This window comes from Orcinus orca, chromosome 12 (genome assembly GCF_937001465.1).
Source record: "Orcinus orca chromosome 12, mOrcOrc1.1, whole genome shotgun sequence".
NCBI lineage: Eukaryota > Metazoa > Chordata > Mammalia > Artiodactyla > Delphinidae > Orcinus > Orcinus orca.
In genome coordinates, this window is record NC_064570.1 from 66,623,625 (window position 1) to 66,649,604 (window position 25,980).

General features: G+C 41.5%; 1 protein-coding gene across 2 annotated transcripts in view; it reads right to left on the reverse strand.

The window, feature by feature from the left end:
• The window catches only part of ANKRD6 (ankyrin repeat domain 6), a 256,275-nt gene extending 232,777 nt beyond the window's left edge, over positions 1-23,498 (reverse strand). Inside the window, exon 1 of one of the 2 annotated variants that reach the window (XM_033418817.2) lies at positions 23,311-23,498. The gene's annotated coding sequence lies outside the window, so the exon portion shown is untranslated. The remainder of the gene's footprint in view (positions 1-23,310) is intronic. The other variant, XM_004264818.3, reaches the window with a different exon arrangement.
• Between the last annotated feature and the right edge of the window lie 2,482 nt (positions 23,499-25,980).

The window sequence follows — 25,980 nt, forward strand, 5'->3', positions numbered from 1 at the left end:
TCTCCCACAGGGCTTCCGTGGTGGCGCAGTGGTTGAGAGTCCGCCTGCCGAGGCAGGGGACACGGGTTCGTGCCCTGGTCCGGGAAGATCCCACATGCCGCGGAGCGGCTGGGCCCGTGAGCCATGGCCGCTGAGCCTGCGCGTCCGGAGCCTGTGCTCCGCAACAGGAGGGGCCACGACAGTGAGAGGCCCGTGTACCGCAAAAAAAAAAAAAAAAAAAAAATCTCCCAGGAAATAGAACCAAAAGACAGAGGCAGAAATAGAGACAGAAAAGTTAGGCAGAAAGAGAGGCTCAATTCAATAGGTCTTCTGCATATCAGAAGTTTTAAAAGAGAAAACAGAGTAAGAGGACAGGAGAATTATCAAAGAAATGATAGAATAAAATTTCCCAGAAGTGAAGGGCATGAATCTCTATACTGAATGGGACAACGAATGAAAAATACCAACCACATCAAGTGGTTGACGTTTCAGAATTATCCAAATTCCCTACATGGAGAAGAAAAGATCATTTTAAGAAGAGGGTAAGAATCCTTTTCTTTTTCTCTTCTTCCTCACCACTCTGGAATGGGTTTGACAATGTATAACATAACCATTTGCAGATGTGCAAAAGCAGGCAGCCAATCAATTACACTAAAAGCTCCAGACCATCTTAGAAGTAAACAAGGCATGATTTATTGCTAATGTTAAGCAGTGGGATTTGGTGAGTTTACAAAGCACTAAAATAAAATTAGAAGCTACAGCTATAAATAAAAGCTAGTCTTGGAAGGGATCATTGTTCTTCACTTTACTAGTCCTGTTTCCCACAAGCTGAAAGACCTTATGCTGAGCATAATATTTTGTGAAGCTGGAAATTAAATTCCCACCAGGAAGATACTGAAAACTAAAAACTAATCTTGGTGGTCAATGAACAGAGTGCCTATGTACTTTTCTGTGTTTTAAAATGTCTCTAAAAATAAATAAAAGGCTCAAATAACAAGAGATCAGTTGAAACAGAAAGTCTGTTATAGGAATTGCCCAAAGACAATCTTTTACTGCCTTATCCAACAGACCTTATTTTTGTCTCTAAAACAAAATGCTACATATGAAAGACAGAACACAGACTTGTGAAGCCCACTCCAATCAGGACTTGCAAGTATTGGTTTTTCATAAGCAATCTAGTCATCATGATGAGTCCTCGAGGTTCCACGCCCTACATGTGCTCTTAGCCTTTACCAGGTACTCACCTCACTCCAGGTCTTTACCCCGTAGCACAGAGACATCTTTGTTCCTAAGGCAGACAGATAGAAGCCAACAGGGAGCTTGTATTATGTGTCTAGAAAGAACTGTTCATTATTCACCCATCTCTGCCACAAATAAATTTCAATAACCTTGACTCTGCAAAACAGCCTGATCCCAAATGAACACAAACTCTGCAAACTTCTTTCACTACATTTTTGAAACTAGCAACCAGTCACTTCTAATGAGCCTGTAGAGTGAGGGAGAATACAAATATATTAGTTTTTAGTTATTTTTTTATGATATGAATTGTAGGAAACTCAGTGTGACAACTACTCAATTTATTAGACAAACTTCCAGGAGTGTAAAGATTCAATAACATCATTTCTAATACTCTATTCACAAGAGTTCGGATTGGATACTACACTCATTTCTGCAGCTGTGTGAAGTCCTATCAAACGATAACACATTAAGGGGCTTAAACTCATCATATTTTACTAATGTTCCTAATTTTCCTTTATGAATGAACCCAAAACATCTTTATTTAACCAACGATACTGAGTTATGAGTGAAAGTGGGCAACTAAAAAAATTTAAATCCTATGTGGTATTTATACAATGGAATATGACTCAGCAATAAAAAAGAATGAAATAATACCATTTGTAGCAACATGGATGGATCTACAGATTATCATATTAGGTGAACTAAGTCAGACAAAGAAAGACAAATATCATACGATGTCACTTATATATGGAATCTAAAAAAATGACACAAATGAACTTATTTACAAAACAGAAATAGACTCACAGACATAGAAAACAAACTTATGGTTACCAAAGGGGATAGCAGGGGTCGGGCGGGGGGTGGAGATAAATTACGATCTTGGGATTAACATACACACTACTATATATAAAATAGGTAAACAAGAAGGACTTACTGCATAGCACAGGGAACTATACTCAATACCTTATCTTGTAATAACCTATAACGGAAAAGAATCTGAAAAAGAATATGTGCGCGCGTGAGTGTGTGTGTGTGTGTGTATGTGTGTGTGTGTGTATAACTGAATAATTTTGCTGTACACTTGAAACTAATACAACATTGTAAATTACCTATACTTCAATAAAAAATGTTAATCCTAAATTATTAGCATCAGCTTTATATCGGACATAAGTTGATTTAACATAAAGCCATGAATCTCATACTTTATACTGCTAAATCACTTAGGTAACTATATATCTTCCTACGGACAGCACAGAATAAATATTGTTGCACAAGTTTATAACCTGTCATAAGAAATTTCATCTCACACCAATTCTGTTCTGTCCCATCAACTAATATACCCTCCATACTACTCGTGTTCACCCCTGTTCAACTTGCTTCCCCTCCTTCATATATCCTTCCTGCTCCATAGCACATGCTCTTCTGTCATTTCCAGTAACGTCTCCTACTTCACATAAAGGCATATGTGATATCTGAAGCTGTTGATCCCACCATTTAAGACCAGTATCTCGGGTGGGGCGGATGAATTGGGAGATTGGGATTGACATATATAGACTACTATGTATTAAACAGATAACTATTGAGAACCTACTGAATAGCACAGGGAACTCTACTCAGTGCTCTGTGGTTACCTAAATGGGAAGGAAATCTAAAAAAAGAGGGGATATATGTTTACGTATAACTGATTCACTTTGCTGTACAGTAGAAACTAACATAAAATTGTAAGGCAACTATACTCCAATTAAAACAAAACAAAACAAAAGACCAGTATCTCAGATGAATGACCAAGCCAAAGAAAAATCTACTAATAGGTAAGTGTATGTATTTGGATTAATATAATGGTTTTAGTCAGACACAGAGACTGATCATAAAAAATTACCTTGAAAACTCTTAAAAATATTAACTCATTAAGTGTGAGGTAGAAAGTTTGCATTTAATAATGTTTAACTTTGACGACATGCCTGTAAGATAAGCAGCACTTGAAGGTAGAGACTTACAAACAGGTTTCCCAAAAGTACGACACTTTTTACCCATCCAGTTTATAGCAGCCAGTCCCCAAGATGGCTCCCAATAATCCGTACCTCCTCTCTTCATGCCTTTGTGGAGTCCCCTTCTACAGTGAATCAAGACTGGATCTCTGTGACCAACAGAACGTGATGAAAATGACAATGCATTGCAGCTTCTGTCTTGACCTCTTGGATTACTCACTCAGGTCAGCTGCCATGCCATAAGGACAGTCAAGCAGCCATGTAGAAAGGAACTGAGGCCTCCCACCAGCAGCCGTCCCCAATGTGCCAGCCAAGTGAGCACGCCATCTTAAAGGAGATGACTCCTGCCCCAGTCAAACTTGCCGATGACAGTTAAATCTGTCTGCAATCTTACTGAAAGACCAGAGTCAGAAATTCTCAGCTGAGTTACTCTCTAATTCCTGACTGACAGATTTTGAGAGATAATAAATAATTATTGCTGTTTTAAGTGGCCAAGTTTTGGGGTGATTTGTTATATACCCTTAGTAACTGGAACATAATTTTACCCAACGTAATCCAGGCCTAATTTTCAATGTTGTCCTTCATGAATGATCCTAACTCTTTAATGAAAAGTTTATGTGATTATGGCTTATGTTTTATATAACCAGTGGTCAAGAAGCCCAGCTATTTTGATATGTAAGTAGTAAAGAAAAGAAAGGAATAGAATATGTGATGGGCTGAATTGTGTCCCTCAAAATTTCATGACTATATTTGGAGACGTGGCCTTTAAAGAGATAATCAAGTTAAAATAAGGCCATTAAGGTAGGCCCTAATCCAACAGAACTAGTGTCTTATAAGAAGGGAAAGAGAAACCAGGAGTTCACATTCACAGAGAAAAGACCATGTGAAGACACAACAAGGAGGTGGCCATCTGCCAGCCAAAGAAAGAGGCCTTAGGAGAAACCAAATCAGCTAACATCTTTTTTTTTTTAAGTTAAAAAAAAATTTTTTTTTGAAGTATAGTTGATTTACAATGTTGTGTTAATTTCTGCTGTACAGCAAAGTGACTCAGTTACACATATGTACACATTCTTATATATATATATTAGAATATATATATATTCTTTTCCATTATGGTTTATCATAGGGTACTGAATATAGTTCTCTGTGCTATAAAGTAGGACTTTGTTGTTTATCAAATCTGCTAACACCTTGATCTGAGATTTTCCAGCCTCCAGAACTGTGAGAAAATAAATTTCTGTTGTTTAAGCCACCCAGTCTGTGGTACTTTGTTACAGCAGCCCTGGAAAACTAATACAGAGGGGAAACCCATAGATTAAAAAAAAAAAAAAAGACTTAGAAGAATAACAAAAACATTTTATGGAACAACACTAAACCATAGTGTCCAGATCTACAAGAAAGTGATTACTACAGCAAATAATACAGGCAGCCTTCACTTTACATGGTTATAATGTGCACAATTTCAGGTCCCACAGTTTAAATTACACCAACAACATGGCTCAAATCTCACTTACCATGGTGAATTAACTTTCAGAAACTGCATGAGGTACAAACTTCACTAACAGCACTCCAGCCTACAAATCACTATGTAATTAATAGATGAGTATCATGATCAGTGACCAATCATGTCACATCTTCCCAAATCTGTCAGTGATTGGTCACTCATTTGTTACTCAGTTCACACAGACAGCAAACCATGTATCTGTGTTGTCTTCTTGTCTCCCAGTGAAAAACCCACATAATAGCTTACCAAAATAAACAATTAAAATAGGTAATTAGCCAACAAAGAAGAAAGTGCAGCAAAGAAATCAAAAGTGGTAACACTGGAAGTGAAATTTGAATGGAACAGGATGGAGTCACAGAAGAAATGCTTGACTGTGGGAAAGATGATGCGCTACCACCCGAAGCCTCTAGATGTGCAGCCAGAGGAATTCAATGAAGGGAACTGATCGCCATAAATGATGAAAGTGTGGAGATGAAAAGAATGAAGAAATGACGCTGCAAAAAGTCCACATTAAAGGAACTCCCGCAGATACTTCACAACACTGAAAACGCAAAGGATAAAATGTTGGAAACTGATCCAAACTTCTGCAGGAGTATGAAAGTTCATCAAGGCATAGAAAAGATGCTTGTTGAAGATGCAGACTAGTATATATAGGAAGGATAAACAACAAGATCCTATTGTATAGCACAGGGAACTATATTCAATATCCTGTGATAAACCAGAATGGAAAAGAATATGAAAAAGAATGTATATATATGTATAACTGAATCACTTTGCTGTACAGCAGAAATTCACATGACATTGTAAATCAAGTATACTTCAACAGAATAAATTTTGAAGAGAAAAGATGCTTGTTCTGTATCATAAATTATAGTATGGGAAAAGGCAAACCAAACTACTCTTGATAAGATTTTACAAAGAAATAAAAGTCTAATTCTCAATGTTGCTAATGTTTTAAATTATTGCATACTAAATTTTAGTATTTTTTCATTTCCCTCTACAATTACAACAGACAGTAAAAGAGTTTTTAATGTTCTGGCCAAACATTTAAAGGTCTCAGAACAATCGCAATTTCTCCCACTGATTATTAAGATAGCCTATCAGGATTTCAACATTTGTTTATAGTACCACAGTGCCATGTAAGGCAAGGACTGCCTGTAGTTAATTTGGAGGGAGAGAGGGAGTTATGATTGAGATGCAACCCAAGGAGGAGCTTCTGGGGTGACTGGCAAAGTTCGATCTCCTGACTGGCGTGGCTGTTATAAGGGTATTTGGCTTATAATAATTTGTTAAGCTAAACAATTTTTCTGGGCCTCAAATCCATGGGGGCAGGGGACTAGTCAGTGAGGACCCGTCTGAAACATGAGTCCAGTGGTCACCTTTCTAAGAGAAAAGAAAAGGAAAGCCACAGAAGTAAGAAGGTGACTCGGCAGAGGGCACAAAGGCTGCTGTCAGACATGAAATTGGAACCCAAGCCTCCTGGCAGCCAAGTCACACTCTTCTCTTTAAAGCCTGCCAGTCTCCCACGAAACAGACTTCTCCTGAAGGGCATCTGTATTGTGCAAGAGAGGTCATTCAGCCAGGTTTGAATGTAGAGGCCTGGGATTTTAAGATACATTACCTAATGCTAATAAGAAAGAAAAAGACAAATATGTAGGGAGGCCAAGAGAGAGTCACTGACCTTACAATTTTTTTTTCCTAAATTATTTTTCAGGTAGAGAGATTAGGCTTTGCAGAGAAGAGTAAAACAATTTGGCCTCCCTGATCCTAGGGCAACAATATACTCAAACTTAATGAATGCCATTTATTCTGTGGGGCTGAGACAGCGCTGCTGTGGACTTATGGTATCTGGTTAGGTTACAATCAATACTTGTCTTTCCTTTTATTTTTTTATTATTTTTAATTTTTAAAAATTAAAAAAAATTATTTTATATTGGAGTATAGTTGATTAACAATGATGTTAATGATGATTTTACAGTTATAGTTACAGCAAAGTGATTCAGTTATACCCATAGAGGTAGCCAACCGTTTTGATTTTTCATTTTAGATTTAGCACTATAACACAGAATTTTTCCCTGCACTTAAATACCCTAATAGCCTCTGACATTGCTTTTTTCATACAAAATCCAGGACCTCCCTGGCGGTCGAGCTGTTAAGACTCCGCGATTCCACTGCAGGGACCACGGGTTCTTTCCCTGGTTGGGGAACTAAAGATCCTGCATGCTGTGTGACACGGCCAAAAAGAAAAAAGAAAAAAGTCCATCATAGCTTCTGTCTGTTTACTGATTTGGGGAATATGTTTTCTCTCCACTATATACACAGCTTTCATTAACACTAACAAGAAGCACGCCTTGTACACCTGAGACATTAACATCCACCCTATTTAGTTGGCTGGTAAATTCAAAGCAAATACTACGTCTCTTAAGATTTACTCTCTTACCCTCAAAGTTAATGTCTCTGACATTAAGGGAATTCCAAAGGCTGGGGAGAGAAGGACATAATAAGAAACAGCACGGAAGTCCTGGGGCAAAATCTGGTACAATATTTCAGGTTCTACTTTTAGACACAAAAACATGGTCACTTTTAACACAGTCAATTATAAGCACAGTGTTAGTGTTCTTGAGTCTTTAAATACCAAGGGAAGAATATAAATTTGTGAATTTAGGATTTAAAAGGACAGAAATGCACTGAGCATCAAGACAATTAGTTTTTGGTATATCAAAATAATCCGTTTTTAAAGACAGAAGCCTTATTTTTTTCAAAATGGCCTTTTCTCAAGGGTTTAGTAATAGGAAGGAAAGAAATTCTGGTGTCTAGAGATAAATTAGATCTGTTGCATATTTTGCAGGGAAGAAAAGGAATGATCTAAAGCTATCATTTTAATAAAAATAGAAGATGGCTGTTTATTTAGCAACCTCTTGAGAACATGTTCCCTGATGGTATTCCTAACTTCCCAGCAATGCTGGGCTCCCTTAAATGAATGATTAGTAATTCTAATCATATATTAAATATCCTGGGTCTAAGGGAACTCATTATTGAAAGGAATCCTTTGATAATCTTACATAGGATTCTTTAAATCCTTATTAGCATATGCTTTTGAAATCAGTTTCCCAAGACATCTCCCAACAGGAAGGTATCTAATTAGCTGTTAAGTCCTTCATTGGATGATAAAGTGTTTACTTTACTTACATTTCAGAGTACAAAATACCCTGGCTTACATCCAATCAAACACCCAGGTTTATTTCAGCAGGGCAGCAAAGACGGAAATGTTTAAAGGCCCCTGAACCTCAATTTTAACACTGCTTTTGAACAGCAACACAGCTCCACTCGTAGTAAGTACTGAAAGAGTGAGGTTCTTTGATTCTTCCTTCAAGTTTTTATTTTTCTGGTTTTTGTTTTTGGACTTTTTTTTTTGCGGTGGGGGGGGGGGTCTCACTTTTTTCCATATTGTATTAAAACCCAACAGGTGCCAGGGGATTTTGCCATTATTCATTACTGGCTTTGCAGCTCTTTACTCAGTTTTTGAATAGCAAATGGAGGAAAACAAAGGCTTCAGTGAGCAAACCGTTCATTAAGTATCACATAACCTAGGGTAATACATTCTGGAGATTAAGGAAATTACAAACCATTAAATCAGCATCCGTTCTTAAAGCACCTATAAAGCACCTGGACTTAGGTTCTTCCTCTCATGGTAACTTCTTCTGCTATTAACTTTTACCTTGATTTTTAAAAAGAGACAGCTACCCCAGGGCTATACTGCTAATTTTAGCTTTAATTTGTTCCCTCTTAGCATCAAGAGGCATACAGAGCTGCAACGTAAACCAATCACTTTCTCTGAAGCCCCAGTGCCAACTTCCCTATCATTATTTCTATTTGAAAGCAAAGCAGCAGATGGCTGTATAGGTGCAGTCAGGCAGTCAATGATTTGATTTATACGATAAGCCCACTGCCGGGTCTCTCTGCACATGTTCAGAATGCTGATGACTAACGCCGCTGGGCAGTCCCCTTTTGGTTCCAAGCTCTCCTATATAGTAGGCAAGGCTTCAATCCTGGCTGAGTCAAGAAGCATATCTGGAGCTGTCAGAGAAACTATTTCTAGGGACCCAAAGACAAGTTGCCACAAGGGTCTGAGTTACTTGAAGTCCAGGCCACCTGCATCAGAATCTGGGGTGCCTGTTACACGTGCATCTTCCCAGACCTGATGAATCAGGACCTAGGGAATGAGGGTGGGCATCTTTGAATTTTAATAGAGTTCCCAGATGATTCTTATACATGGCAAATTGGAAATGGATTGGTCTAAGGAAGCCTACTGGAAGACAGACTGGCAGATAGCTAACTAGAAGATCAACTGAGTAACTTGCCCAAGATCATTTAAAGTCTACTTTAACTACCTCGATAGGTAGGTTTTACTAGCCTCACTATGATGGCGAACTGTGGGCCAGAGATTAAGTAAATCCTAAGTAGGAGCAGAGTTACCGCAAACCAAGTTATACTAATTTTAAGGGTTTAAGGGTCTAGTGAAAGGGTTAGCAAACTTTCCATAAAGGGATACTAAATAAATACATGAGGTGTTGTGGGCCATATGGTCTCTGTGACAGTTACTCAACTCTGCCAGTACAGTGTGAAAGCAACCATGGGCGGTATGTAAATCAATGAGTATGGCTGTGTTCTAACAAAACTTTACAAAACAGGCAGTGGGCTAGACTTGGCCCATGGCTATAATTTGCTGACCTTTGGTCTAGTGCATCTTTAATTCCAACATGGGCACCATAAAATGTAACTTTAAAATAAATAAATTAGGACTTAAAAGATGGTAAATATTCATTATTGGGACCTCTTCCTTAGGTGGAACAGCCCAGTCTCAACTAGTAATGGGTAAATGAAACACTACTACAGGCTGACCTCGAAGACATTGTGGATTTGGTTCCAGACCACTGCAATAAAGTGAATACTGCAATAAGCAAGTCATACGAGTGTCTTGGTTTCCCAGTGCATATAAAAGTTATATTTACACTACAATGTAGTCTATTTAGTGTGTAATAGCATTATGTCTTAAAAATGTACATACCTTAATTTTAAAATATTTTATTGCCAAAATATGCTTATCATTGTCCGAGCCTTCAGTGAGTCATAATCTTTTTGCAATAGTAACATCAAAGATCACTGAACACAGATCATCATAACAAATATACTAATAATGAAAAAGGTTGAAATATTGCAAGAATTACCAAAACGTGACACAGAGACACAAAGTGAGCAAATGCCATTGGAAAAATGGTGTCGATGGACTTGCTCAATACAGGGTGGCCACAAACCTTCAATTTGTGAAAAACACAGTATCTGTGAAGCACAATAAAGCAAAGCACAGTAAAGCGAAGAGCAATAAAACAAGATATGCCTGTATAGTTAGTGTAACTACTAAAGTTGTGGACCACTTTCTCCATGACTCCAGCTAAGTACTGGGATCCTTCACACTCGATATTCTCCATTTCTAGCTGTCGGTTGCTGAATATAGCCAAATGGCACCCTCCTAGGCACAAAATGGCTTCAAGCAAATAAGATAAACAGATCCAAATCTTACAACATTAATTTCCCTTAAGAGCAAATAAGTAGGGCTTTCCTGGTGGTGCCATGGTTAAGAATCCACCTGCCAGTGCAGGGGACACGGGTTCGAGCCCTGGTCCAGGAGGATCCCACATGCCATGGAACAACTAAGCCTGTGTGCCACAACTACTGAGCCTGTGCCCTAGAGCCCACGAGCCACAGCTACTGAGCCCGCGCACCTAGAGCCCGTGCTCTGCAACAAGAGAAGCCACCGCAACGAGAAGCCGGCACCGCAACGAAGAGTCGACTTCGCTCACCACAACTAGAGAAAGCCCGCACGCAGCAACGAAGACCCAACACAGCCAAAAATAAATAATTTTTTTAAAAAATTAAGATCTTTAAAGAGCAAATAAAAGTGACACATACATTTATGATTGTGTAATACATCCCATGGTGAAGACTGCTTTTGTTTTTTTTTGAAGAAGAAGAAGAAATTTTTCATACTTGCCTATTGCCAGCAGCTGGAACTAGTTTATTTTGGGGTTTCTTTGTTTTTTGGGGTTTTTTTGTGGTACACGGGCCTCTCACTGTTGTGGCCTCTCCCATTGCGGAGCACAGGCTCCGGACGCACAGGCTCAGCGGCCATGGCTCACGGGCCCAGCCGCTCCGCGGCATGTGGGATCTTCCTGGACCGGGGCACGAACCTGTGTCCCCTGCATCGGCAGGCGGACTCTCAACCACTGCGCCACCAGGGAAGCCCTGGAAGTAGTTTTAAATTACTAGGAGAATGAACCCAATAAGATATGCATATTCTTGTTCTTTGCTAATCTTCCTCTTTGCTAATGTTCCATCTTTCTCAAATGTACAATTCTCTAGGGGGTTGGGTGACTGAATAAATAAAATATACTTCATTCCCTAATAAATGTATAAAACTAGATGGCTTAATCCCATTTTTATTTGCTCAACAATTATGACAAAATTGTTTCCTATATGAAGGTCTCATCCACACTTTACACTACAAAGACATAGCACTTGCTGTTCGGAAAGTGAGAAATAAATAATATGAAGGCAGTTACACTGAACTGACCGGTTAAAAGACTAGCATATTAATATAAAAGATGGCTACTTATCCACCAAAGAGTTCTGTTCCCCTTCTAAAGTAAATGATTATTGGGAATTCCCTGGTGGTCCAGTGACCAGGACTCAGTGGCCCTGGGTTCAATCCGTGATCGAGGAACTAAGATCCCGGAATCTGCATGTGCAGCCAAAAAATAAAAAATTAATTAAATAAATAAAGTAAATGATTATTGCTCAGAAGCAGCTGTCTGGCCAGGCTCTATATTTCCCAGTCCCCATAAATTGAGGTGGGGCTCTGAGCTGCTTCTGGCCAATGGAATGTGAGCAGAAGTGATGTTTTCACTTGCTGGTGAAGGTAGTTAATCTGGTTGCGTTTTTCATACTCTCTTCCCCCTTGTAGGGACATGAGAAACCACATGTTGAAAATGATGGTATAACGGGATGGAAGGAGCCTTTATCTCAGAGTCACTTGCAGGAGAGCTAACCAGGAGAGCTGCTCAACCAGGAATAACCTATTTGGACTTCAGGTGAGCTGGAAATAAACTTTTACTGGATTAAGCTACTGAGATTTGGAGGTGTTTGTTACAGCAGTTAGCCTACCCTAACAGAATATATTTTGAGGTGGATAAATGAGTCAAGTCATAATTTACTGAAGGGTTTCTAAGATGAATGCAAGTATTGAAGAATCACACGTATAAGAAAAACTTGAAAGTTACAGTTTTTCCCATTTATGCAATCCATTCATATGAGTTAAAAACCAGTCTGAATGACTAGAGAGTTCTATTTATAAATAAATTCTGATACTAACATCTTTTATAACAATACATCATTGCAATAGCTCACCTAAATCACTGGATACTCCACAAGGTAGAATGTATTGTATGATATATTTATAATACATTTAAAACATAAAGTGTAAACCAGAAGACAATCTGAAAATTAAATTTGCATTCCCCAAGGCAGAATCTACTGAACTTCAGTCATTCAGGACCACTTCATGAGTTTTCCAGAGCTGCATCTCAAGTATTATTTTCTTCCTATTTTTCTGGAGCCTAAAGAGGTTAGGGACAGAAATGGCAGTTGTGAGGCTGAGTCCTGCACACACTCTAGTTCCACATCTGCCCACTAGGGACTCCAAGATAGTTTGCTGTGGGGCTCCTCTGGCCCTTGAGGAATGGATCCTGGAGTTTGTAGGATATAGGAGAGAATGGCGGGAGGCTCTGAGGGAAAAGAATTGTTCAGGCTTCTCTCAGGTTTAAACAGAAAGCAAGCCTCTGGAGGCTGGTAAGGGGAAAGATATACCAGAAAACTGAAAGGGGCTAAGACACCCAAGTGAAAGAGCCTGTTATGCAGTGGGTAGAGCTCTGTAAACAACATTTTCTTGCATTGCTTACTAACCATTTTTGGGTTAGGGAACCATGTGAGAATATAACAAAAGCTATGAAATGTCTTCCCTCTCATATATACAAATGAACATTCACTTAAATACTTACACCTAAATTCTGGGAGCTCTTAGAGCATCTGTAGCCCATCAATGAACCTCAGGTTAAGAATCCCTATTTCAAAGTAAGTCAGACAGAGAAAGACAAATATCATATTTACATGATTATATGTGGAATCTAAAAAAGGAGTACAAATGAACTTACCTACAAAACAGAAATAGAGTTACAGATGTAGAAAGCAAACTTATGGGGACTTTCCTGGTGGTCCAGTGGCTAAGACTCCGTGCTCCCAGTGCAGGGGGGCCTGGGTTCGATCCCTGGTCAGGGAACTATATCCCACATGCCACAACTAAGAGTTCGTGTGCCGCAACTAAGACCCAGCACAGTCAAATAAATAAATAAATATTAAATAAATAAATAATATAATGCCTTTTAAAAAAAAAGAAAAAAAACTTATGTCACCAGGGGTAAGGGGGGGAGGGATAGATTGGAAAATTGTAATTGACATATACACACTACTATATATAAAATAGATAACTAATAAGGACCTACTATATAGCACACGCAACTCTACTCAGTACTCTGTAATGGCCTATATGGGAATAGAATCTAAAAAAGAGTGGATATGTGTATATGTATAACTGATTCACCTTGCTGTACACCTGAAACTAACACAACATTGTAAATCAACTATACTCTAATAAAATTTTTTTTTAAAAATCAAGCATGTTTTCAGAAACATCAAAACAACAACAACAAAAAGAATCCCTATTTTAGTAGGAGATTTCATAGCTGCTCCTCAGGTTGATATAGGAACCTACTAATAAATAATGCAGGCTCTTCCCTATACAAGAGAGAACACAGCTCTTTCTCGCATCTCTTCTCCTATGACTGGGGATAAGGAGGAAGAGGAAACAGAGGTAATGTCACTCCTTGGCCTTTCTGGCCATCTGCACTGCTCTTAACCTCTAGGCCTTGGTACAGTCCAGCAGTGGGGCCCCATCAATGGGATTTTTTTTTTAATTACTTTTTTAAACTTTATTTTGAAACATTAGTCTCACATAGAAGTTGCAAAAATAGTCCATGAACCTCAAAGGTATTAAGAGTAAGTAAAATAAGCCAGTCACAAAAGAACAAATATTGTATGATTCCACTTACAGGAGGCATCTAGAATCAAACTGACAGAGAAAGAAAGTAGAAGAGTGGTTACCAGGGGCCTGGGGGAGATGGGATTGGGGAGTTATCGTTTAACGGGTACAGAGTTTCAGTTTAGGATGATGAAAAAGCTCTGGAGACTGACAGTGGTGATGGTTACAAAACAATGTGAATGTGATTAATGCCACTGAACTGCATACTTAAAAAATTATTGAAATGGTAAATTTTATGTTGTGTATATTTTATCACAATAAAAAAATAATACAGAGAGTTCCTGTGTACCCTATCTCTCAATGGTAATATCTTACATAACCATAGTACAATTATCAAAACAAGGAAACTGGCACTGGTATAATACTATTAAGTAAACTTACAGAACTTATTTGGATTTCACTTTTTCCATGGGCTCACAGTGTGTGTGTGTGTGTGTGTGTGTGTGTGTGTGTGTGTGTGTGTGTGTGTGTGTGTGTGTGTGTGTGTGTGTGTGTAGTTCTATGAATTTTATCACATTCATGGATTCATGTAACTACCACCACAGTCAGAGTACAAAACTGTTTCAAATCCCCATTTTACAGACTAGGAAACTGAGGCATAATGAGGTTAAGTAAACCGTCAAAAATGTTACAACCAGGTCTTCCCCGGTGGTGCAGTGGTTGAGAATCCGCCTGCCGATGCAGGGGACACGGGTTCGTGCCCCAGTCCGGGAGGATCCTACATGCCGCGGAGCGTCTAGGCCGGTGAGCCATGGCCGCTGAACCTGCGCATCCGGAGCCTGCGCTCCGCAACGGGAGAGGCCACAACAGTGAGAGGCCCGCGTACCGCAAAAAAAAAAAAAAAAAAAAAGTCTGCTCTTTGGTACTTGAATATTTTATACTACATATGGCATAATATAAAGCATTATATAGTGCATCTCAACATTCTACCTAAATTGGGTCAAATTCAGAATTCCAGCTGAGACTTACAGTTCACTTGGTATTTTCTAGATAGAAAGTAAGTTTAAAAACTGGCACTAGGGACTTCCCTGGTGGTGCAGTGGTAAAGAATCCACCTGCCAATGCAGGGGACATGGGTTCGAGCCCTGGTCTGGGAAGATCCCACATTCTGTGGAACAACTAAGCCAGTGTGCCACAACTACTGAGCCTGCGCTCTAGAGCCTGCGAGCCACAACTACTGAGCCCGCATGCCACAACTACTGAAGCCCACGCGCCTAGACCCCATGCTCCGCAACAAGAGAAGCCACTGCAATGAGAAGCCCGCACACCACAACGAAGACCCAACGCAGCCAAAAATAACTTAATTAATTTAAAAACAAAAAACTGGCATGAGACATGTTATCCCTTCCAAAGAAAGAGAAATAACTTTTAGTTTTGTGAAAAATCTGAACTGAAAATTTCCAAGTCAAATTGTTCATGATTTATTTTCATCCTCAATAATAAATTCAAATCACTACCATCTAACCATAATAAAATAGGTTCATCTCAGGCTTCCCTGGCAGCACAGTGGTTAAGAATCTGCCTGCCAGTGCAGGGGACACGTGTTCAAGCCCTGGTCTGGGAAGATCCCACATGCCACGGAGCAACTAAGCCCACACGCCACAACTACTGAGCCTGCACTCTAGAGCCTGCAAGCCATAACTACTGAGCCCGCGTGCTACAACTACTGAAGCCTGCGTGCCTAGAGCCCATGCTCCGTGACAAGAGAAGCCACCGCAATGAGAAGCTCACACACTGCAACGAAGAGTAGTCCCCGCTCGCCGCAACTAGAGGAAGCTTGTACGCAGCAACAAAGACCCAACACAGCCAAATATAAATAAAAAATAAATAAAATTTTTTAAAAAATAGGTCCAATCTCATGTCGTTACATTTTCACCTCTCATTAAGCAAATATTTTAGTTACTCGAACATCTAAATAGTTCTATTATGGGAACAAAGTATTTTTTTAGTACATTTGATTAATAATGAATTTTCTTGTGTAATTTTTTAAACTTTTTAACTAATTTATTTTTCTGATTATAAACTAAATATATGTTCATTGTAAGAAGGCTTAAAATTTCCGTAAAGATGCAGAGAGGGAAAAACACCCATGCTCCTAAAACTCACCACCTAGAGGCAATCTCCTAGTATATCAGATTCCCCTGGGACTTTCCTAGAGTTAGAATAAAATGCTGACATTTTTAAAAACTGAAAACTCTAATTTACTGAAAAAAGAATATAAATTTTCTGACCTTGGAATCAGGTTTTAGAATAAGATGGTACTTTGGGTTTATATTCTAAAATGTGAATACACGCATACATAGTCTGAAAGGACTCTACACAGTAAGCTATTGATGTTCATAATAAAAGGAAGTCATCAGGTTACATGAGGTTAACAATCTCATTAGCTCTCTTTGGCTCACAGACCATCAGGTTGATTCAAGGGCACCGATCTTTAGAAGTGAGGAAAAAAAAGAGTGTTGCTTTTACACTGTGAATATGAATGATTTCACAAAACCATACCTTTTAAAAAATAATATTTTGGTCTAGTCCTCTTAGTGAAGAGAAAACTGAGGCTCTGAGATATTTTCTAGAGCTCCACCGCAAGCTGGTGGCCAGGACTACACTACGTTTCCTAATGTCCATCCAATGTCCTTCCATCCTCCTCAAGGACCCCGGACGTGCCCCTCCATCCAACCCAACAAGACGATGGAGAACAGGGCTCCTAGAGCTAATGTGGAAAAGGTCACAACCTTGAAAGAACTAAGTTCTGTTTTCACCTCTTATCTACTTAATATCTGTAAGGAAAACTGACCTTATTCTTTTGTATTTATTCCTTTTACAAACATTTCTCAAAGCATATGTCCTTTACAAAAACAAAAATAAACCAAAAAAAAAAAAAAAAAGCCTTGGTGATTCCTGTTTAGCTATTAATACTAGTTTACTTCGAACTACTTCTCCATTCTTAGTTACTATCTGCTGATATCTATCTCCATTAAATTCACCTTTTTTTATTTTTTTATAAATTCATTTATTTATTTAATTTTTGGCTGAGTTGGGTCTTTGTTGCTGCATGCAGGCTTTCTCTAGTTGCGGCGAGCGGGGGCTACTCTTTGTTGCGGTGCGAGGGCTTCTCATTGCAGTGGCTCCTCTTGTTGCGGAGCACGGGCTCTAGGCGCACAGGATTCAGTAGTTGTGGCGCACAGGCTTAGCTGCTCCACGGCATGTGGAATCTTCCCAACCCAGGGCTCGAACCCATGTCTCCTGCATTGCCAGGCGGATTCTTAACCACTGCGCCACCAGGGAAGTCCCAAATCCACCTTTTTTAAAAGAATGCTTTTTACTATCATGGACAGAAATATTTCCCATAATCTCCATTCTGGAACTGAAGACAAATCAGTGATGTAGATGAAATTAAGTCCATTCAGCTACCAATAAACTCCCAAATTTAAATTAAATCTTTTCCTCCTTACATACCCTTTCCTAGTTTTACATGAAGATATTAAAAGTCAAGCAGTTCCCAGATGGTCAACAGACACATGAAAAGATGCCAATATTGCTAATCATCAGGGAAATGCAAATCAAAACCACAATGAGACATCACCTCACACCTGTCAGCATGACTATCATCAAAAAGAACACAAATAACAAATGCTGGAGAGGGTGTGGAGAAAAAGGAACCCTCTTGCATTGTTGGTGGGAATGAAAACTGGTGCAGCCACTATGGAAGACAATATGGAGGTTTCTCAAAAAGCTAAATATAGAACTACCACGTGACCCAGCAATTCCACTCCTGGGTAAATATCTGAAAAAAACAAAAACACTAACTCGAAAAGATACATGCACCCCCGTGTTCACAGCAGCATTATTTACAATTGCCAAGATATGGAAGCAACCTAAGTGTCCATCAACAGATGAATGGACAGGATTTCCCTGGTGGCGCAGTGGTTGAGAACCCGCCTGCCAATGCAGGGGACACGGGTTCAAGCCCTGTCCAGGAAGATCCCACATGCCACAGAGCAACTAAGCCCGCGTGCCACAACTACTGAGCCAGCGCGCCTAGAGCCCGTGCTCTGCAACAAGAGAAGCCACCGCAATGAGAAGCCCGCGCACTGCAATGAAGAGTAGCCCCCGCTCGCCACAACTAGAGAAAGCCTGCACGCAGCAACAAAGACCCAACACAGTCCAAAATAAATAAATAAATGTATTAATAAAAACAGATGAATGGATAAAGAAGATGTGGTATATATATACATAAACACATAGGAATATTATTTAGCCATAAAAAAGAATGAATTTTGCCATTTACAGCAACATGGATGGACTTGGAGGGCATTATGCTAAGTGAAATAAGTCAGACAGAGAAAGACAGATACCGTGTGGTATCACTTACATGTGGAATCTAAAAAATACAACAGACTAGTGAATACAACAAAAAAAACAAGGAGACTCACAGATACAGAGAACAAACTAATGGTTACCAGTGGGAAGAGGGAGGGAGGAGGGGCAGTATAGCGGTAGGGGACTAAGAGATACAAACTATTAGGTATAAAATAAGCTACAAGAACATATTGTACAACATAGAGAATATAGCCAATATTTTATAATAACTAAAAATGGATTACAGCCTTTAAGAAAAAGAGTCAAGCATTTTGCAAAGCACTTTGTGCCTAATATCAGATTCTAATAGTTAAACGGATGCTCAAACTTTCTGACTCTCAATTTTCTTTTAATTAAGAGTTGCAGACAAAAAGTAGAAAGCAATTCATTCTAATCCACATTTTATTATCTACAATGCAGTTTTCTACTTTATACCCTAAAACCATAAGGCGTTGAGTATTATCTATAAAAATATTGAATTACCATGTTGTATACCTGAAACTAATATAATATTAAGTCAGCTATACTTTAGAAAAAAAAGATGTTGAGTGTTAAATATAATCAGCTTAACCCAAGGCAAGATATGAAATTCTTATTTTTTAAGAAAGGAGCAATATGTTAAGTAAAAATAATGCTGATAATTTATAGATGGGCATGAAATGGAAAAAATGGAATTATCAGTTCAGAAGAATCAAATACTTTCTCACACACAAACATGTATCCAAATTTTATAGAGGGAGAAAAAAACCCTCAACATTATAAACCAAAACAAACAGAAAAAAATTTTATGTCAATTTGGAAGCATCACCTATGGTTCTGTATAGGCTTCCCAATGATAACTGACTGAAGAAAGCAACAATAAGAATCTACAACTATGCTAGCGAAACATCACTACTGAGTGTATTCTCACAAATTGTTAAAATATCACCTGGTCCTAGCTTACACTTGGGATCTGGGCAAGGAATAGGACAAGGGAGGAAAGGTCTATGTTACCTAAAAGGCACCGTGACAGCCATCTGTGACATCGCTATCCAAGTCAACCTTTCCTTGGAGGATTAACAAGTACCACTTATTCATAGAAATTATCATGGGATGCTCTACAATTTAATAAAAACTGTTTAATCTGAAAAGATTATCTGCTCTCTGTGCCAAACGTATATACGGAAATTAAATCCTACTTGAAACATTTCTTGGCCTGTAACCTACATCCAAACTTCCCAAGACCTTGTCTTATGACAAAGTTCAGGCTCAATCCAATCAGTTATGACCTCCTCCCCAAACCAGGGCACATGGTGGCAAATGAAAATGAGTACTCCAAGGACGGTCTGAAAAATCAAAGTGTCACAATGGTACACCAGAGTTTTCTGTTTGAAAATGATAAATCATCCTATAATGTGAACTAATTACCTCATAGTTTATTTGCTAAGGTTGAGATTTCAAGCACTGGCTATTCTTAAATAGGGGCAATGACATACACCTATTACTGGACATTCATTTAGTACTATTTAACAATCATTAAAACAGCTACCATTTCTTGAGACTCCATTATATTCCAGGGCTTTGGTAGATGGTTTTACATGCGTTATCTAGTTTAATCCTCTGAATGACCCTTATAAGGAAGGCTCTAGCCACTCCATTTTACGCAGAGGAGAGAACCGAGATGTAGCCCACTGTACCCAGAAGCTTAACCTGGGGCTACTTCAGGCAGCACCTTCCTTAGTAACTGATCTCTCTTGGGAAGGGGGTTTTGCCTTAGACCAACAATTCCCCAACTGTGCGCCAAGGCACTCAGGAGCTGCAGAAAATGCACAGGGGAAACGTAGGATTTTTGAAAATTTCAAGGGAAACACAGTGTACTCAATGTGCTGGACACTGAACTTACAGACTGGAGGAGTCCACAGCTTCAACATCAGATCCCATTACATTCCTATCAATGACATCATATCTCTGCAAAGCTTGGGTTTTCAGTGGTTGCTGTGATAAAAAGCAAGTGCTGCAGAAAAATTAACGTGGGACAGGAAATGAGATTAGGATCCAATCTGATCCCAAAGTTTGTGTGTGCAGCACACACACACACACACACATCCTCTTTGTAGCTGTGGTTATTTAAGAATGATATAAATTTTTTTCTCTCAGTTTATGTGCATTCTTTTTTTTTCAAACAGCTTTTGTATGTTGTTAGGATATAAATACTTATTACGTTATTTCAACCTAACTACTACTAACTACCTAAATCTAGGGACACTGAAAAAATTACTTAGATACTAAGGGGGCCATGAACCAAGTTTAGGAATCTTTGCCTTAACCAAGAAATGTCAGAATGTGTAAGATTCACAGAGGAGACCTGCGATTCAGCCCAAAGGAATAACTTAAGGTCCCTAACACAAATATCATAACCAGAAAAAGAAGAATTGAGGTTAAAACCGTTTTTAAAGGTCACTCTCAGCAGGCTTAATCCTTCAAATCCCATACAATGTCCCCTGGAAAACTGGTATTTTTTTTTAAACACTTCTAAAACACATGCACACTAATTACTGTTTTTCCAATTCTTAGAGACTCAAGCAAAGCTTTCAAAATTATAGCCTCCAAGCTATGTTGAAAGAGACTGGCCCTCCCCGACACAGACAGAACACACCCGCAGAACCTGTGCCAAAGGAAACTGGGGGCAGACCCTGACAGCCAGCCTGCCCGTCCCAGCACTTTGATACTTTCAGCTTTCTGTGGTTTGCATCTTACTCTCAATATCCTGCTTTTACGTTCTACAGGAACGCTCCAGGTTATTGTGGAAAGGCTTGTTTGGAAACTTCCCTTCCACAGAGTTTTTCATGTAAGATATTAAGGTGAAAAGCAAGGGGAAAATAAACACAAAATCCAGACTATCAGTTCCTTGGGGAGAGAGAGAGAAGTAAGTGGAATGCCACAGGGAGGAGTGCTCGGGCCTGCAAGGTTCTGAGGATGCCCTGGTTCTTCAGCTGGGTGATGGGTACCTGGGTGTGCCTTGTGTTCTTCTTCTTTAATTAGTACCTCTCCGTTTGATACTTCCTGAATGTATGATATAGGCCACAGTGGCAGCACCAGAATGTCAATATGTGAGGGCCTTGGGAGTTGAAAGAGTACTTCGTCTCTAAGCAGAGTTGGATCACAAGCCGTCTGCTTTCACTTGGATTATATGCTTACCTGGAGGGGCTCTGGAGAGGCTGATGAGTTTGAGTGGGAAGCTAAGGTTAATTTTTGGTGCCACCACCGAACAAGGAGTCAACAAATTAGCATTTTGTTATCACCCTTGGTTTATACCTCCCAACAACATGCAACCAGTTGTTTTCTGGGCTCTTACTCCTTTACACCCTTCTTCCACTCTCCCCATCTCATTTAGGACCTAGAGAGCAGAAAACTCTTCCAATTTTAATTTATATCCCTAATCAAAAAAAAATTCTTCATTTACCAGATACTAAGCACCTGCTAGGGATGATGAAAGATAAATATGTATAGTCCAGCACCTACTACAGCAGAACAACAGGCTGCTATTGCCATTTTAAGGATGGGAAACTACGTCAGAGACCATCAGTACACTGTGGGACCACCGTGGACCCAGGGGTGTCTGTGTTCACTGCCCAAGTGCTTCCCACTTCCATTGGCCTAACAGACATTAGCTCAATGTGAATGAATACCATCATCCAACAGACTCACAAAAAGGATGCCCAACCTTCAAGAGCGCTCTGCCAAGCTTTTCACTTGCATCATTTCACTTAATTTCTACAACCGTACCCCCAGGTTATGTGTCATACACCTAGTTTACAATTCTAAAAACTGAGGTTTAAAGAAGTGGGTTTTCCAATGTCACACACCTAACAAGTGGCATCAAGACTCAATCTCATGACCCCAAAGGGGATCTCTCAACCACCACTTAAACCATCTCACCATGCTTTAGGGAAAACATGCCTTTTTTTTTTCTTTTTGGTCTGTGTTGTGTCTTCGTTGCTGCACGCAGGCTTTCTCTAGTTGCAGCGAGCAGGGGCTGCTCTTCTTTCCAGTGTGCAGACTTCTCACCGCGGTGGCTTCTCTTGTTGCGGAGCACGCAGGCTTCGGTAGTTGTGGCTCACGGGCTTAATTGCTCTGCGACATCTGGGATCTTCCTGGAGCAGAGCTCGAACCCGTGTCCCCTGCATTGGCAGGTGGATTCTTAACTACTGCGCCACCAGGTAAGCCCCGGGAAAACATTCTTGACCCGCTCTAGGAAACGGACGCTCCTCTAGGGTCACAAATAAGACTCCACTTCCCCTCCCGCCCCTCAAATCTACCGGAAGCACCACACCGAAATTTCCAAGACAAGTGTCCGGGAGCTCATGTCTGAACTCAAACCAAACAATGTGCTCGCTCCCTTGAGCCCGGGGAGATGCCACTTGCTAACTCTTTACAGAGCTTAAGTCCAGCCAGAGCGGACCTCCCCGGGGTAGGGCAGCCCCACGGTCCGGCGCCTGCGGCCCTCTGTGGTCCTCGAAGTGGTGAGGGAAGGGGTCAGGCTGCTGTCGCGTCCGAGCTGAGCCCGGTCACTCGGAGGCCGGCCCGCAGGCCCAGGGACGGCGGGGGACGCTGGCCACCAGCCGGGACCCTCCCTTACGCCCGAAGACGGACGGCCTCCGCGCCCGGTCTGGGACCCCCGCCCCGCTTCCCCCCCCCCCCACTTTCTACAAACTCTTTGAGCTCACTGGAGAAAGAGGAGGGGAACGACCAAAGACGAGAAAGTTCTCTGCCTCCTCCCACCAAAGTTCTATATTCTAGGGAAGCAACTGAAGGAAAGAGACAAGGGAGGTGCCCCAGGAAGGACCCCCCCTCCCACGCCGGCTTCCCCAGAGGCCGCAGAAAAGGGGGCAACGCGCTCTGTCTGGGACTCCTCCCCAGACAGACAGCGACCTGGGGGCGCTCCCACCCGCGACACGGTCCTCCCGGGATGAGAGACCCCCCGAGAGTAGGGGACGCCTGTCCTGGGATGAAGAGGGGTCTCGAAGGGACCCGGCGAGAGCACACGGTACCTTTCTCTCCGCGCCGCTGGGACCGACGCCGGCGACAGCGTGGGGGGCGAGGGGAGACGATGGGCACGGGCTCCCGCTGGCTTCGGCGGGCCCTGGGCCTCGGCGCCGCCCAGCGCCGCCGCCTCCTGCCGCCGCTCGCCGGTCTGCGCTCCCCGCTCCCGCAGGTTACCTGTGGCCGAGCCGCCGCGCCCGCCGCCCGCTCGGCGCCCGCCCCGCCGCGCCCCGCCCCGCCGCGCCCGCGCTCCTAGGCTGGGGCCGCAGCGCCCCGCAGCGGCCGGTCAGGGCACGGCAGCGGCCCGAGGGGACGTGGGGCCCCCAGGGCCCTCGGGCTGGCCTTGGCCTGCAGCCAGCTCCCTGCTGGGCCGCTGCCGCTTCCGCGCCCTCCTGAGAGCCATCCTTATAAAGAGGGAGAGGAGCGGCGGATGCAGTTGGGTGAGGTTTTCCTGGCAGGGGTTGCCAGGAGGTTCGTAGGAGGGAGAGGGGATTCGGGTGGAGAAACCATCCCTCAACCTGTGGCCAAGTGTGTATTTCAATATGTTCGTAGTTCACTTAACCGGGATGTCTCAGAAGCTGAACAACAATGATGAATGATCCAGGCTCATTAGAAAGCTGGAGAAAAGAAAGGAAGCCTTTATTCCAAAAAGCTTGTCTGCTAATAGCTTGTCGGAAGCATCCCATACGAAACGGGCAAAAGCATTGAACGTTCCTGCCTCCTATATTCAAATCACACTTTACACACCATTAACTCGGTCTGGTTTTGTCTGTTTTTCACAGTCACTGCTTCAGTATCTAGAAGAGTTCCCTGAACATAGCAAACACTCAGTAAGTTATTGTTGAATGAATGTATGAATGAGTAGACCATAATTCAACCTTTTGAAGAAGCGCGACAGGTATCTGCTCTCTGAACACAGAGAGCTGGAGAGGGAGGTGGGGAAACCTAGAATGGAGTTTCGGTCTTCCCTGAGCTTATTTTGAACCGGATTTTTCTTATCCCCTCTGAAATAGGCCTGGTTTCCAGGGAAAAAGAAACATGATGATCTCCTACTTTTTCTTATTTGTCTCCCTCTCTCCTTCAGGGAACATTAAGCAGGAGAAATCCAAACAGCCCTATGCATACCAGGAAAGGGTAAGTGCTTGATTTTCCTCCACTACTTCTGAACTTCCCCCAACCCCAAAGGCATAGCTAGGGTTTTACGTGGCAGAGTGTGAAACCTCTCTTCTGAGTATCCTTTGGCTTTCTTCAGATTTGCCCCCATCCCTGTCGCTCCCCATCTAAAGCTGTTAGAACACATTTTCTTTCCGTGCTCATCAGCTCTGGATTTCTCTCCAGGCAGGTCACTGCTGAGTTCTAGGTGAACCCCCAAGGTCAAGGTAAGCACCCATTACCTTTCAACCTGATCATTTCCTTCTTATACTTTTCCAGATTAAAGACTTTTCCTAGCTATAGTCCCTTGAATAAACAACCAAAGCTAGAGTGCTGCATTCCTCCGGGAGGCTTTTATGACATCACCACAAGGTCGAGATGAGATGGAGTTTGAAGTTACATTCATGGGCAGTCAGAGCAATTGCACATTAATCCTGCTGAAAGGAACAGAAGCCAGCCTGTATGACATGTGAATGCTCCTGGGAACTGACTGGTCTGCAGTTGTTCCCGGACCTTAGTTAATTGCAATTCCTGGCAGAGGGGCCTCATGAGAGCCAAAGCAGTCAGTGGGTGAGCTGCTTGGAGATCACGCTTGCTTGTCTCCAAGTGGGCACACAGTGTTTGGACACCTAATGAAAGGAGAATCCTAAAGCTCCCTGTATATGAGGGAGGCTCCCAGCCTGCAGTTCCGTTCTGCCTCTCTGTCCAGCTCCATCACAGCCAGCCTCATACATCCACTCCACTACTTTCTCCTTCTGCCTCATGAGAAAAAAGTTCTACTCTACCAATGACAGCTTTCACTGTTCTATGAGAATATAATCTGCTCCTATTCCCAGCAACATTTCTTTAACGAGTTGACTGCACTAGCTGTCTTTTGCAACATTAGCTGCAGTTGGTCCTTCAGCCCACCATTCTGACTTCCATCCCTTGCTAAGTCTTCCACTCACGAAACCTTACATGTGCCCCTCCATGATCATACCCTCCTTGTCCTCCAGAGGAAACCACAGTCCATAATTTTATGTTAATAATTCTCCTATCGAGGGCTTCCCTGGTGGTGCAGTGGTGAAGAATCCGCCTGCCAGTGCAGGAGACACGGGTTCGAGCCCTGGTCCGAGAAGACCCCACATGCTGTGGTGCGACTAAGCCCGTGCACCACAACTACTGAGCCTGCACTCTAGAGCCCACGAGCCACAACTACTGAAGTCCGCATGCCTAGAGGCCGTGCTCCGCAACAAGAGAAGCCACCACAATGAGAAGCCCGTGCACCATAAGGAAGAGTAGCCCCTGCTCGCCACAACCAGAGAAAAAGCCCGCACGCAGCAATGAAGACCCAACGCAGCCAAAAATAAAATAAATAAATAAAATAAAATAATTAAAAAAATAATAATTCTCATCACAAACATATGTAGCCCTAAATGCTGTATTGTTCAGTTTTGCCTGGTTTTGAACTTTTCTGTAAGTGGAATCATTCTGCATGATTCCTATGCAACTTGCTTTTTTCACTTAGCATTCTGTTTCTGAGATTC